Consider the following 12,293-nt stretch of genomic DNA (forward strand, 5'->3'; position numbering starts at 1 on the left):
AATAGCCAGAAAAGAGGGTTTGGCTACCTAGGAGAGAGGAAAGGCTACTAACACCTGAAGGAGCCTATCACAAGGAGTCTCTGACGTCACCTGGTGGCACTGGCCACTCAGAGCAGTCCAGTGTGCCAGCAGCACCTCTGTTTCCAAGATGGCAGAGGTCTGGAGCACACTGGAGGAGCTCTGGACACCTCCCAGGGGAGGTGCAGGTCAGGGGAGTGGTCACTCCCCTTTCCTTTGTCCAGTTTCGCGCCAGAGCAGGGGCTAAGGGGTCCCTGAACCGGTGTAGACTGGCTTATGCAGAATTGGGCACATCTGTGCCCAACAAAGCATTTCCAGAGGCTGGGGGAGGCTACTCCTCCCCTGCCTTCACACCATTTTCCAAAGGGAGAGGGTGTCACACCCTCTCTCAGAGGAAGTTCTTTGTTCTGCCATCCTGGGCCAGGCCTGGCTGGACCCCAGGAGGGCAGCTGCCTGTCTGAGGGGTTGGCAGCAGCAGCAGCTGCAGTGAAACCCCAGGAAGGGCAGTTTGGCAGTACCAGGGTCTGTGCTACAGACCACTGGGATCATGGGATTGTGCCAACTATGCCAGGATGGCATAGAGGGGGCAATTCCATGATCATAGACATGTTACATGGCCATATTCGGAGTTACCATGGTGAAGCTACATATAGGTAGTGACCTATATGTAGTGCACGCGTGTAATGGTGTCCCCGCACTCACAAAGTTCAGGGAATTGGCTCTGAACAATGTGGGGGCACCTTGGCTAGTGCCAGGGTGCCCTCACACTAAGTAACTTTGCACCTAACCTTTACCAGGTAAAGGTTAGACATATAGGTGACTTATAAGTTACTTAAGTGCAGTGTAAAATGGCTGTGAAATAACGTGGACGTTATTTCACTCAGGCTGCTGTGGCAGGCCTGTGTAAGAATTGTCAGAGCTCCCTATGGGTGGCAAAAGAAATGCTGCAGCCCATAGGGATCTCCTGGAACCCCAATACCCTGGGTACCTCAGTACCATATACTAGGGAATTATAAGGGTGTTCCAGTAAGCCAATGTAAATTGGTAAAATTGGTCACTAGCCTGTTAGTGACAATTTGAAAGTAATGAGAGAGCATAACCACTGAGGTTCTGGTTAGCAGAGCCTCAGTGAGACAGTTAGGCACCACACAGGGAACATATACATGCACACCTATGAGCACTGGGGCCCTGTGTGACAGGGTCCCAGTGACACATACATATAGGCCACAAACCTATGAGCACTGGGGTCCTGACTAGCAGGATCCCAGTGACACATAACAACCATACTGAAAACATAGTGTTTTCACTATGAGCACTGAGGCCTGGCTATCAGGATCCCAGTGAGACAGTGAAAACAGTGACAAACACCCTGACATACACTCACAAACAGGCCAAAAGTGGGGGTAACAAGGCTAGAAAGAGGCTACCTTCTCACACTATAGATCTTACTTTTGACAGGTAAACTGTCTCCAGTATCTATAGTGTGCTCACACCAAGAAGTGGTACCTGGCACAGTAGAGAAGAGTTCAGAGAATTGATCTAGGAGATTTATGCAATGGTCTTTCTGCTCAGCAGTAAGACAATCAGCCAAAACTACACCTTCCACAAGAGCATCTTGTTCTGTGGAAGAGAAGAGATCAGGTAGAGGATCACTGTCTTCTTCCTGTCCCTCAACAGTTGCCATGAGCAGGGTGAGATCAGCCCTGTCATAGTAGGGTTTCAGGCGGTTGACATGGAGCACCCTAAGGGGACTCCTGGCAGTGCCTAAGTCAACTAAATAGGTGACTTCTCCCTTCTTTTCAACAATTGTGTGGGGTCCACTCCATTTATCTTGGAGTGCTCTTGGGGCCACAGGCTCCAAGACCCACACTTTCTGCCCTGGTTGGTACTGAACCAAAACAGCCTTCTGATCATGCCATTGCTTCTGGAGCTCTTGGCTGGCCTGAAGGTTTTTGCTGGCCTTTTTCATGTACTCAGCCATCCTTGATCTGAGGCCAAGTATATAATCCACAATATCTTGCTTAGGAGCTTTTAAAGGTTGTTCCCAACCCTCCCTTACAAGTGTGAGTGGACCCCTAACAGGGTGTCCAAAAAGAAGTTCAAAGGGGCTGAAGCCCACTCCTTTCTGGGGTACCTCCCTGTAAGCAAAAAGGAGGCATGGTAACAGGATATCCCATCTCCTGCGGAGTTTTTCAGGGTGACCCATAATCATGCCTTTGAGAGTTTTATTAAATCTCTCCACCAGTCCATTTGTTTGTGGATGATAGGGTGTAGTGAACTTGTAAGTTACACCACACTCCTTCCACATGGCCTTTAAGTATGCAGACATGAAATTGCTTCCTCTGTCTGATACTACTTCCTTTGGGAAGCCCACCCTAGAAAATATTCCCAGGAGGGCCTTTGCCACTGCAGGTGCTGTAGTGGTCCTTAAAGGAATTGCTTCAGGGTATCTTGTGGCATGGTCCACTACCACCAAGATAAACCTATTGCCTGAAGCAGTAGGAGGGTCAAGGGGGCCAACTATGTCAACCCCTACCCTTTCAAAGGGAACCCCAACCACAGGCAGTGGGATAAGGGGTGCCTTTGGAGTGCCACCTGTCTTGCCACTGGCTTGACAGGTTTCACAGGACTTACAAAATTCCTTTGTGTCCTCAGACATCCTAGGCCAATGAAACAAGGGGACAAGTCTGTCCCAAGTTTTCATTTGTCCTAGGTGTCCAGCTAGGGGAATGTCGTGGGCTAGAGTTAGGAGGAACTTTCTGTACTCCTGAGGAATCACTAATCTCCTGGCAGCTCCAGGTTTAGGATCCCTATGATCAGTGTACAAGAGGTTGTCCTCCCAGTAAACTCTGTGAGAGTCACTGACATCCCCATTAGCCTATTTGACAGCTTGCTGTCTTAGACCCTCTAATGTGGGACAGGTTTGCTGTGCCACACTCAGCTCCTCCCTGGCAGGCCCCCCTTCACCCAAAAGCTCAGCAGTGTCTGCTTCAAGCTCCTCTGGTGTAGGTTCTGTACAGGGAGGGAATTCTTCTTCCTCAGAAGTTGAATCCACTGTAGAGGGAGGGATAGTAGGAAGTGGTTTGCTTCTACTAGCCCTAGCTTTAGGGAGCACTTGGTCCATTGTTCCAGGATCCAAGCTTCCCTGTCCTTTCTGTTTTTTGGCCTGAGCCCTTGTCAAAGCAAAAATATGCCCTGGGATACCCAGCATTGCTGCATGGGCCTCCAACTCCACATCTGACCAAGCTGATGTCTCCAAATCATTTCCTAGTAGACAGTCTACAGGTAAATCTGTGGCTACCACAACTTTCTTTGGACCAGTAACGCCCCCCCCAGTTGAGATTAACAACAGCCATGGGGTGGCTAAGTGTGTTGTTGTGAGCATCGGTTACTTGGTACTGGTGACCAAGTAGGTGTTGTTCAGGGTGGACCAGTTTCTCTATGACCATAGTCACACTGGCACCAGTGTCCCTGTAGGCCTGAACCTCAACACCATTTATTAGGGGTAGCTGCTTGTACTTATCCATATTAAGGGGACAAGCAACTAAGGTGGCTAAATCAATAGCCCCCTCAGAGACTAACACAGCCTCTGTGGCCTCCCTAACAAGGCCAACCCCAACTAAGTTACCAATAGTGAGCCCAGCTACTCCCTTGGATTGGCTATTAGTAGGTTTGCTCCCACCACCACTGCTATTAGTAGGGACACCAGGGGTAGCAGTAGGGGTTGTAGTGGTAGGAGGCTTGGTGCTTTTCTTTGGACAACTGGGATCTGTTGTCCAATGGCCTTTTACTTTACATAAATAGCACCATGGTTTATTTTCTTTGTTTTGATTAAAGGAGGATTTGGACCCACCACCCCCACCAGAGTGTTTTTGTGGGCCTGATGAAGACTCATTTTTAGATTTGTCCCCACCCTTGTCAGAAGACTTACCATCCTTCTTTTTGTTGCCATCTTTGTCACCCCCTGTATGAACTTTTCTGTTCACCCTTGTTCTGACCCATTTGTCTGCCTTCTTTCCCAATTCTTGGGGAGAGGTCAGATCAGAGTCCACCAAGTACTGGTGCAACAAATCAGACAAACAATTATTAAGAGTATGCTCTCTCAGGATCAAGTTATACAGGCTGTCATAATCAGTAACTTTACTGCCATGTAACCACCCCTCCAAGGCCTTCACTGAATGGTCAATGAAATCAACCCAGTCTTGTGAAGACTCCTTTTTGGTCTCTCTGAACTTTATCCTGTACTGTTCAGTGTTTAAGCCAAAACCATCCAGGAGTGTATTCTTAAGAACTGCCTTTGAGGGACATCCTGTACAACACAGGCCCTCTCAAGTGCAGCAAACCACTTGTTAATGTCATCCCCCTCCTTATAAGGGGGAACTATCTTATGCAGATTCCTGGAATCATGCTCTTTTGCAGGATGACTATGGGGAATACTGCTGCTGCCACCATGGGTTTCTAAACCCAGTTTCTGTCTCTCCTTCTCTACTTCTAAAGTCTGTCTGTCCAAATCCAGCTGTTGCTTCTTGAGCTTCAGTCTGGTTTGTTCCACTCTCAATCTATTGAGCTCCCTTTCTAACAATCTGTCATCAGGGTGGGTGGGAGGGACATGCCTTGAAACAGAAGTATGGTGAGAATGGACAGAAGGAGACCTGTCCCTTACAGAGGGCACCCTAACAGCTTGGCTAACAGAAACATCAGTACCACTGTGGTGAGAATAAATGCTTTTGCTATGATGTGAGACAACACTATTTGTATGGTGTGGCTCTTCATCATTACCAACTATGCTAGACTGTCTAGTAATGGGCAGGCTTTGAAGTTTCTTTCCTGAATCTTTTCCTGGGGGAGTCCCTGGATCAGATTGGGAACCATTAGCTACTTTTTCAACAGATGGGGCACTTCTTGCCTTATCTTGTTCTCTAAGCATGTTAAGTAACAATTCCAAGGAAGGATTCTTCCCTACACTCAAACCTCTCTCTATGCAGAGACTCCTTGCTCCTTTCCAGCTAAGGTGATCATATGCAAGTTTGGACAGATCAACATTTTGGCCTGTGCCAGACATTTTTAGAGAGAGTTAAAGTGATAGAAAAAGAGAAAAAAGTTTGTCAGAGCTTTTAGAAAGACAGAGAAAAAAAACTTTTAAAACTTTTTAGAACTTTTTAGAAAGTTAGAAGTACTTTTCAGCACTTAGAAAAGAGTGAAAAGAGGAAATGCAAAACTTTTTTGCTATGTGTATATACACTGAACTTGTTTTGTATATTTTCCTCTTATGAAAAGTACAATGACAAGAGTGGTAAGTAGTCTCAAAGCACTTATCCCATCGCTGCACAACCAATGTAGGAGGCTGGACTGGCTTGTAGTGAGTACCAAGGGGTACTTGCACCTTGCACCAGGCCCAGTTATCCCTTATTAGTGTATAGGGTGTCTAGCAGCTTAGGCTGATAGATAATGGTAGCTTAGCAGAGCAGCTTAGGCTGAACTAGGAGACGTGTGAAGCTACTATAGTACCACTTAGTGTCATATGCACAATATCATAAGAAAACACAATCACAGTTATACTAAAAATAAAGGTACTTTATTTTTATGACAATATGCCAAAGTATCTTAGAGTGTACCCTCAGTGAGAGGATAGGAAATATACACAAGATATATATACACAATAGCAAAAATATGCAGTATAGTCTTAGAAAACAGTGCAAAAAATGTATAGTTACAATAGGATGCAATGGGGACACATAGGGATAGGGGCAACACAAACCATATACTCCAGAAGTGGAATGCAAACCACGAATGGACCCCAAACCTATGTGACCTTGTAGAGGGTCGCTGGGACTATTAGAAAATAGTGAGAGTTAGAAAAATAACCCTCCCCAAGACCCTGAAAAGTGAGTGCAAAGTGCACTAAAGTTCCCCTAAGGATAAAGAAGTCGTGTTAGAGGAATAATGCAGGAAAGACACAAACCAACAATGCAACAATGCTGGATTTCCAATCTGGGGTACCTGTGGAACAAGGGGACCAAGTCCAAAAGTCACAAGCAAGTCGGAGATGGGCAGATGCCCAGGAAATGCCAGCTGCTGGTGCAAAGAAGCTTCTACTGGACAGAAGAAGCTGTGGTTTCTGCAGGAACGCAAAGGGCTAGAGACTTCTCCTTTGGAGGACAGATCCTTCTTGCCTTGTAGAGTCGTGCAGAAGTGTTTTCCCGCCGAAAGATCACCAACAAGCCTTGCTAGCTGCAAATTGTTCGGTTAGCGTTTTTGGACGCTGCTGTGGCCCAGGAGGGACCAGGAGGTCGCAAATTGGACCAGGAGGTAGAGGGGACGTCGAGCAAGACAAGGGGCCCTCTTAGCAGCAGGTAGCCCCCGGAGAAGTGCCAGAAACAGGCACTACGAGGATGTGTGAAATGGTGCTCACCCGAAGTTACACAAAGGTGTCCCACGTCGCCAGAGAACAACTTAGGAGGTCGTGCAATGCAGGTTAGAGTGCTGTGGACACAGGCTGGACTGTGCACAAAGGATTTCCGCCGGAAGGGCACGGAGGCCGGAGTAGCTGCAAAAGTCGCGCTTCCCAGCAATGCAGTCTAGCGAGGTGAGGCAAGGACTTACCTCCACCAAACTTGGACTGAAGAGTCACTGGACTGTGGCGGCCACTTGGACAGAGTTGCTGGATTCGAGGGACCTCGCTCGTCGTGCTGAGAGGAGACCCAAGGGACAGGTAATGCAGCTTTTTGGTGCCTGCGGTTGCAGGGGGAAGATTCCGTCGACCCACGGGAGATTTCTTCGGAGCTTCTAGTGCAGAGAGGAGGCAGACTACCCCCACAGCATGCACCACCAGGAAAACAGTCGAGAAGGCGGCAGGATCAGCGTTACAGAGTTGCAGTAGTCGTCTTTGCTACTTTGTTGCAGTGTTGCAGGCTTCCAGCGCGGTCAGCAGTCGATTCCTTGGCAGAAGGTGAAGAGAGAGATGCAGAGGAACTCGGATGAGCTCTTGCATTCGTTATCTAAAGTTTCCCCAGAGACAGAGACCCTAAATAGCCAGAAAAGAGGGTTTGGCTACCTAGGAGAGAGGATAGGCTAGCAACACCTGAAGGAGCCTATCAGAAGGAGTCTCTGACGTCACCTGGTGGCACTGGCCACTCAGAGCAGTCCAGTGTGCCAGCAGCACCTCTGTTTCCAAGATGGCAGAGGTCTGGAGCACACTGGAGGAGCTCTGGGCACCTCCCAGGGGAAGTACAGGTCAGGGGAGTGGTCACTCCCATTTCCTTTGTCCAGTTTCGCGCCAGAGCAGGGCTAAGGGGTCCCCTGAACCGGTGTAGACTGGCTTATGCAGAATTGGGCACATCTGTGCCCAAGAAAGCATTTCCAGAGGCTGGGGGAGGCTACTCCTCCCCTGCCTTCACACCATTTTCCAAAGGGAGAGGGTGTAACACCCTCTCTCAGAGGAAGTTCTTTGTTCTGCCATCCTGGGCCAGGCCTGGCTGGACCCCAGGAGGGCAGATGCCTGTCTGAGGGGTTGGCAGCAGCAGCAGCTGCAGTGAAACCCCAGGAAGGGCAGTTTGGCAGTACCAGGGTCTGTGCTACAGACCACTGGGATCATGGGATTGTGCCAACTATGCCAGGATGGTATAGAGGGGGCAATTCCATGATCATAGACATGTTACATGGCCATATTCGGAGTTACCATTGTGAAGCTACATATAGGTAGTGACCTATATGTAGTGCACGCGTGTAATGGTGTCCCCGCACAAAGTCAGGGAAATTGGCCCTCAACAATGTGGGGGCACCTTGGCTAGTGCCAGGGTGCCCTCACACTAAGTAACTTTGCACCTAACCTTACCAGGTAAAGGTTAGACATATAGGTGACTTATAAGTTACTTAAGTGCAGTGTAAAATGGCTGTGAAATAACGTGGACGTTATTTCACTCAGGCTGCAGTGGCAGGCCTGTGTAAGAATTGTCAGAGCTCCCTATGGGTGGCAAAAGAAATGCTGCAGCCCATAGGGATCTCCTGGAACCCCAATACCCTGGGTACCTCAGTACCATATACTAGGGAATTATAAGGGTGTTCCAGTAAGCCAATGTAAATTGGTAAAATTGGTCACTAGCCTGTTAGTGACAATTTGAAAGAAATGAGAGAGCATAACCACTGAGGTTCTGATTAGCAGAGCCTCAGTGAGACAGTTAGGCACCACACAGGGAACACATACATAAAGGCCACAAACTTATGAGCACTGGGGTCCTGACTAGCAGGGTCCCAGTGACACATAACAAACATACTGAAAACATATGGCTTTCACTATGAGCACTGGGCCCTGGCTAGCAGGATCCCAATGAGACAGTGAAAACACCCTGACATACACTCACAAACAGGCCAAAAGTGGGGGTAACAAGGCTAGAAAGAGGCTACTTTCTCACACAACCCCCCCCCCCCAAACAAAGGAGAATAAGGCTAACCTTGGCCAGTTGAGACTTTATTGTCTAAGTGGTGATAAGTAGAGAGTAGCTCTGCAATAGACTGGTTACTCCCTTTATCATCCACTATATTGGTTACTTCCCTGTGGGGATGTAAACCACCCTGTTTGAAGTTTTTTAGCTAAGCAACAATGTGAAGATGTATTTTCAGAGTTTCTATCAGTAAGTTTTAGTTTAGAGCAGTGGGAATTGTCCACTGAACCTATTTGTAGTGATGGAAATGCCAGACAGGGATGCTGTCTCAGAAAAGCCATAGCTGGGCAAAAACTTTGTCCATATGGCTGGAAGAGAGAACAGGGATGCTGTTTCTCTTGAGTTTGAGCAGGGCAGGGATGCTGTCCTATGAGCTCCACACTAGGGCAGGGATGCTGTCCTAAGTGTTGTGAGGCAGTGCAGGGTTTCTGCACTAAAGTTTCTTTGGGAGGGTTGGAGGGATGCTCCATGTTAACTAAAATGGTGCTCTTTTTCTCACCAATGTTAGTTATCCCACAGAGAGGTACTTCTACCTGAGGGAGTCCAGCTTTGCCAGCTGATGATTCCCTTGGAACAGGTGCCACCCCAGGAGAGGTTCTCCCACCACAGGAATGGTATCCTGAATGGTAGGGTGGTTAGGGTATACTGTGATACCCTTTTTATCTGTTGATGGAGAGGGATCCTGAGTTTTCAGGCCTTCTCTCCTTTGCTTTTTCATTTCAGTAGAAATGAGAGGGAACAATTCCTCTGGGATGCCCAGCATGGCTGCATGGGCATAAAACTCTACATCAGCCCAACCTGAGGCCTCTAGGTCATTACCTAAGAGACAGTCTACAGGTAAGCTAGGTGATACCACCACCTGCTTAGGGCCAGTAACTCCACCCCAACTAAACTGAATTATGGCTAAGGGAAGAAACTTAGTGGAGTTATGGACATCAATAATCTTATACTGTTGTTTAATGATGTGTTGATCAGGGTGCACTAGGTTTTCAGTCACCAAAGTGATACTGGCACCTGTGTCCCTGTAGGCCAAGGCCTCAACACCATTTATTGAAACTGTCTGCCTGTACTTATCCATTGTAAGGGGACAAGCAGCCAGTGTGGCAAGGCCAATGCCACTGGGTGTGACAGAAACTGTCTTGGGACTGACTACCCCAGTTTCTACTATGGACCCATAAGTGAACCCAACTACACCCTTTGCTTGACTGTTGCCAGCATACCCACCACTAGTACCACTACTGCTAGGGGAACTAGAGCTTGATGTATTAATGGTGGTAGGCTCAGGGGGTTGACCTGGACAGGACTTATCCCCTGGCCTATGGCCTCTATTTTTACACACAAAGCACCAAGGCTTTTTAAATTGTGTAGGTTGAGAAGAAGAGGAAGAATTTGTTTTATCCCCACCCCCTGAAGAGTGTTTAAGATTTGAAGTGGGATCTTTGGTTTTACCCTTGTCCCCATGCTTATCTTGAGATTTTTCACCATCTTTCTTCTTATTGTTCTCTTTGTCTCCCCCTGTATGAACTTTTCTGTTCACCCTTGTTCTGACCCATTTGTCTGCCTTCTTTCCCAATTCTTGGGGAGAGGTCAGATCAGAGTCCACCAAGTACTGGTGCAACAAATCAGACACACAATTATTAAGAATATGCTCTCTCAGGATCAAGTTATACAGGCTGTCATAATCAGTAACTTTACTGCCATGTAACCACCCCTCCAAGGCCTTCACTGAATGGTCAATGAAATCAACCCAGTCTTGTGAAGACTCCTTTTTGGTCTCTCTGAACTTTATCCTGCATTGTTCAGTGGTTAAGCCATAACCATCCAGGAGTGCATTCTTAAGAACTGTAAAATTATTGGCATCACTTTCTTTCACAGTAAGGAGCCTATCCCTACCTTTTCCACTAAATGATAGCCATAGGATAGCAGCCCACTGCCTTTGAGGGACATCCTGTACAACACAGGCCCTCTCAAGTGCAGCAAACCACTTGTTAATGTCATCCCCTTCCTTATAAGGGGGAACTATCTTGTACAGATTCCTGGAATCATGCTCTTTTGCAGGATGACTATGGGGAATACTGCTGCTGCCACCATGGGTTTCTAAACCCAACTTCTGTCTTTCCTTCTCTAATTCTAAAGACTGTCTATCCAAATCCAGCTGGTGCTTTTTAAGCTTCAGTCTGGTTTGTTCCACCCTCAACTTATTGAGTTCCCTTTCTAACAATCTGTCATCAGGGTTGGTGGGAGGGACATTTCTAGATACAGAGGTATGATGGGAATGAACAGAAGGAGACCTGTCCCTTACAGAGGGCACCCTAACAGCTTGGCTAACAGAAACATCAGTACCACTGTGGTGTGAATAAATGCTTTTGCTATGATGTGAGACAACACTATTTGTATGGTGTGGCTCTCCATCATTACCAACTATGCTAGACTGTCTAGTAATGGACAGGCTAGGAAGTTTCTTTCCTGAATCTTTTCCTGGGGGAGTCCCTGGATCAGATTGGGAACCATTAGCTACTTTTTCAACAGATGGGGCACTTCTTGCCTTATCTTGTTCTCTAAGCATGTTAAGTAACAATTCCAAGGAAGGATTCTTCCCTACACTCAAACCTCTCTCTATGCAGTGACTCCTTGCTCCTTTCCAGCTAAGGTGATCATATGCAAGTTTGGACAGATCAACATTTTGGCCTGTGCCAGACATTTTTAGAGAGAGTTAAAGTGATAGAAAAAGAGAAAAACGTTTGTCAGAGCTTTTAGAAAGACAGAGAAAAAAAACTTTTTTAACTTTTTAGAACGTTTTAGAAAGTTAGAAGTACTTTTCAGCACTTAGAAAAGAGTGAAAAGAGGAAATGCAAAACTTTTTTTGGCTATGTATATATACACTGAACTTGTTTTGTATATTTTTCTCTTATGAAAAGTACAATGACAAGAGTGGTAAGTAGTCTCAAAGCACTTATCCCACCACTGCACAACCAATGTAGGAGGCTGGACTGGCTTGTAGTGAGTACCAAGGGGTACTTGCACCTTGCACCAGGCCCAGTTATCCCTTATTAGTGTATAGGGTGTCTAGCAGCTTAGGCTGATAGATAATAGTAGCTTAGCAGAGCAGCTTAGGCTGAACTAGGAGACGTGTGAAGCTACTACAGTACCACCTAGTGTCATATGCACAATATCATAAGAAAACACAATACACAGTTATACTAAAAATAAAGGTACTTTATTTTTATGACAATATGCCAAAGTATCTTAGAGTGTACCCTCAGTGAGAGGATAGGAAATATACACAAGATATATATACACAATAGCAAAAATATGCAGTATAGTCTTAGAAAACAGTGCAAACAATGTATAGTTACAATAGGATGCAATGGGGAAACATAGGGATAGGGGCAACACAAACCATATACTCCAAAAGTGGAATGCGAACCACGAATGGACCCCAAACCTATGTGACCTTGTAGAGGGTCGCTGGGACTATTAGAAAATAGTGAGAGTTAGAAAAATAACCCTCCCCAAGACCCTGAAAAGTGAGTGCAAAGTGCACTAAAGTTCCCCTAAGGACAAAGAAGTCGTGTTAAAGGAATAATGCAGGAAAGACACAAACCAACAATGCAACAACAATGGATTTCCAATCTAGGGTACCTGTGGAACAAGGGGACCAAGTCCAAAAGTCACAAGCAAGTCGGAGATGGGCATATGCCCAGGAAATGCCAGCTGTTGGTGCAAAGAAGCTTCTACTGGACAGAAGAAGCTGAGGTTTCTGCAGGAACGAAAAGAGCTAGAGACTTCCCCTTTGGTGGACGGATTTCACTCGGCGTTGAGAGTGGTGCAGAA

This window comes from Pleurodeles waltl, chromosome 7 (genome assembly GCF_031143425.1).
Source record: "Pleurodeles waltl isolate 20211129_DDA chromosome 7, aPleWal1.hap1.20221129, whole genome shotgun sequence".
NCBI classification, from domain to species: Eukaryota; Metazoa; Chordata; class Amphibia; order Caudata; family Salamandridae; genus Pleurodeles; species Pleurodeles waltl.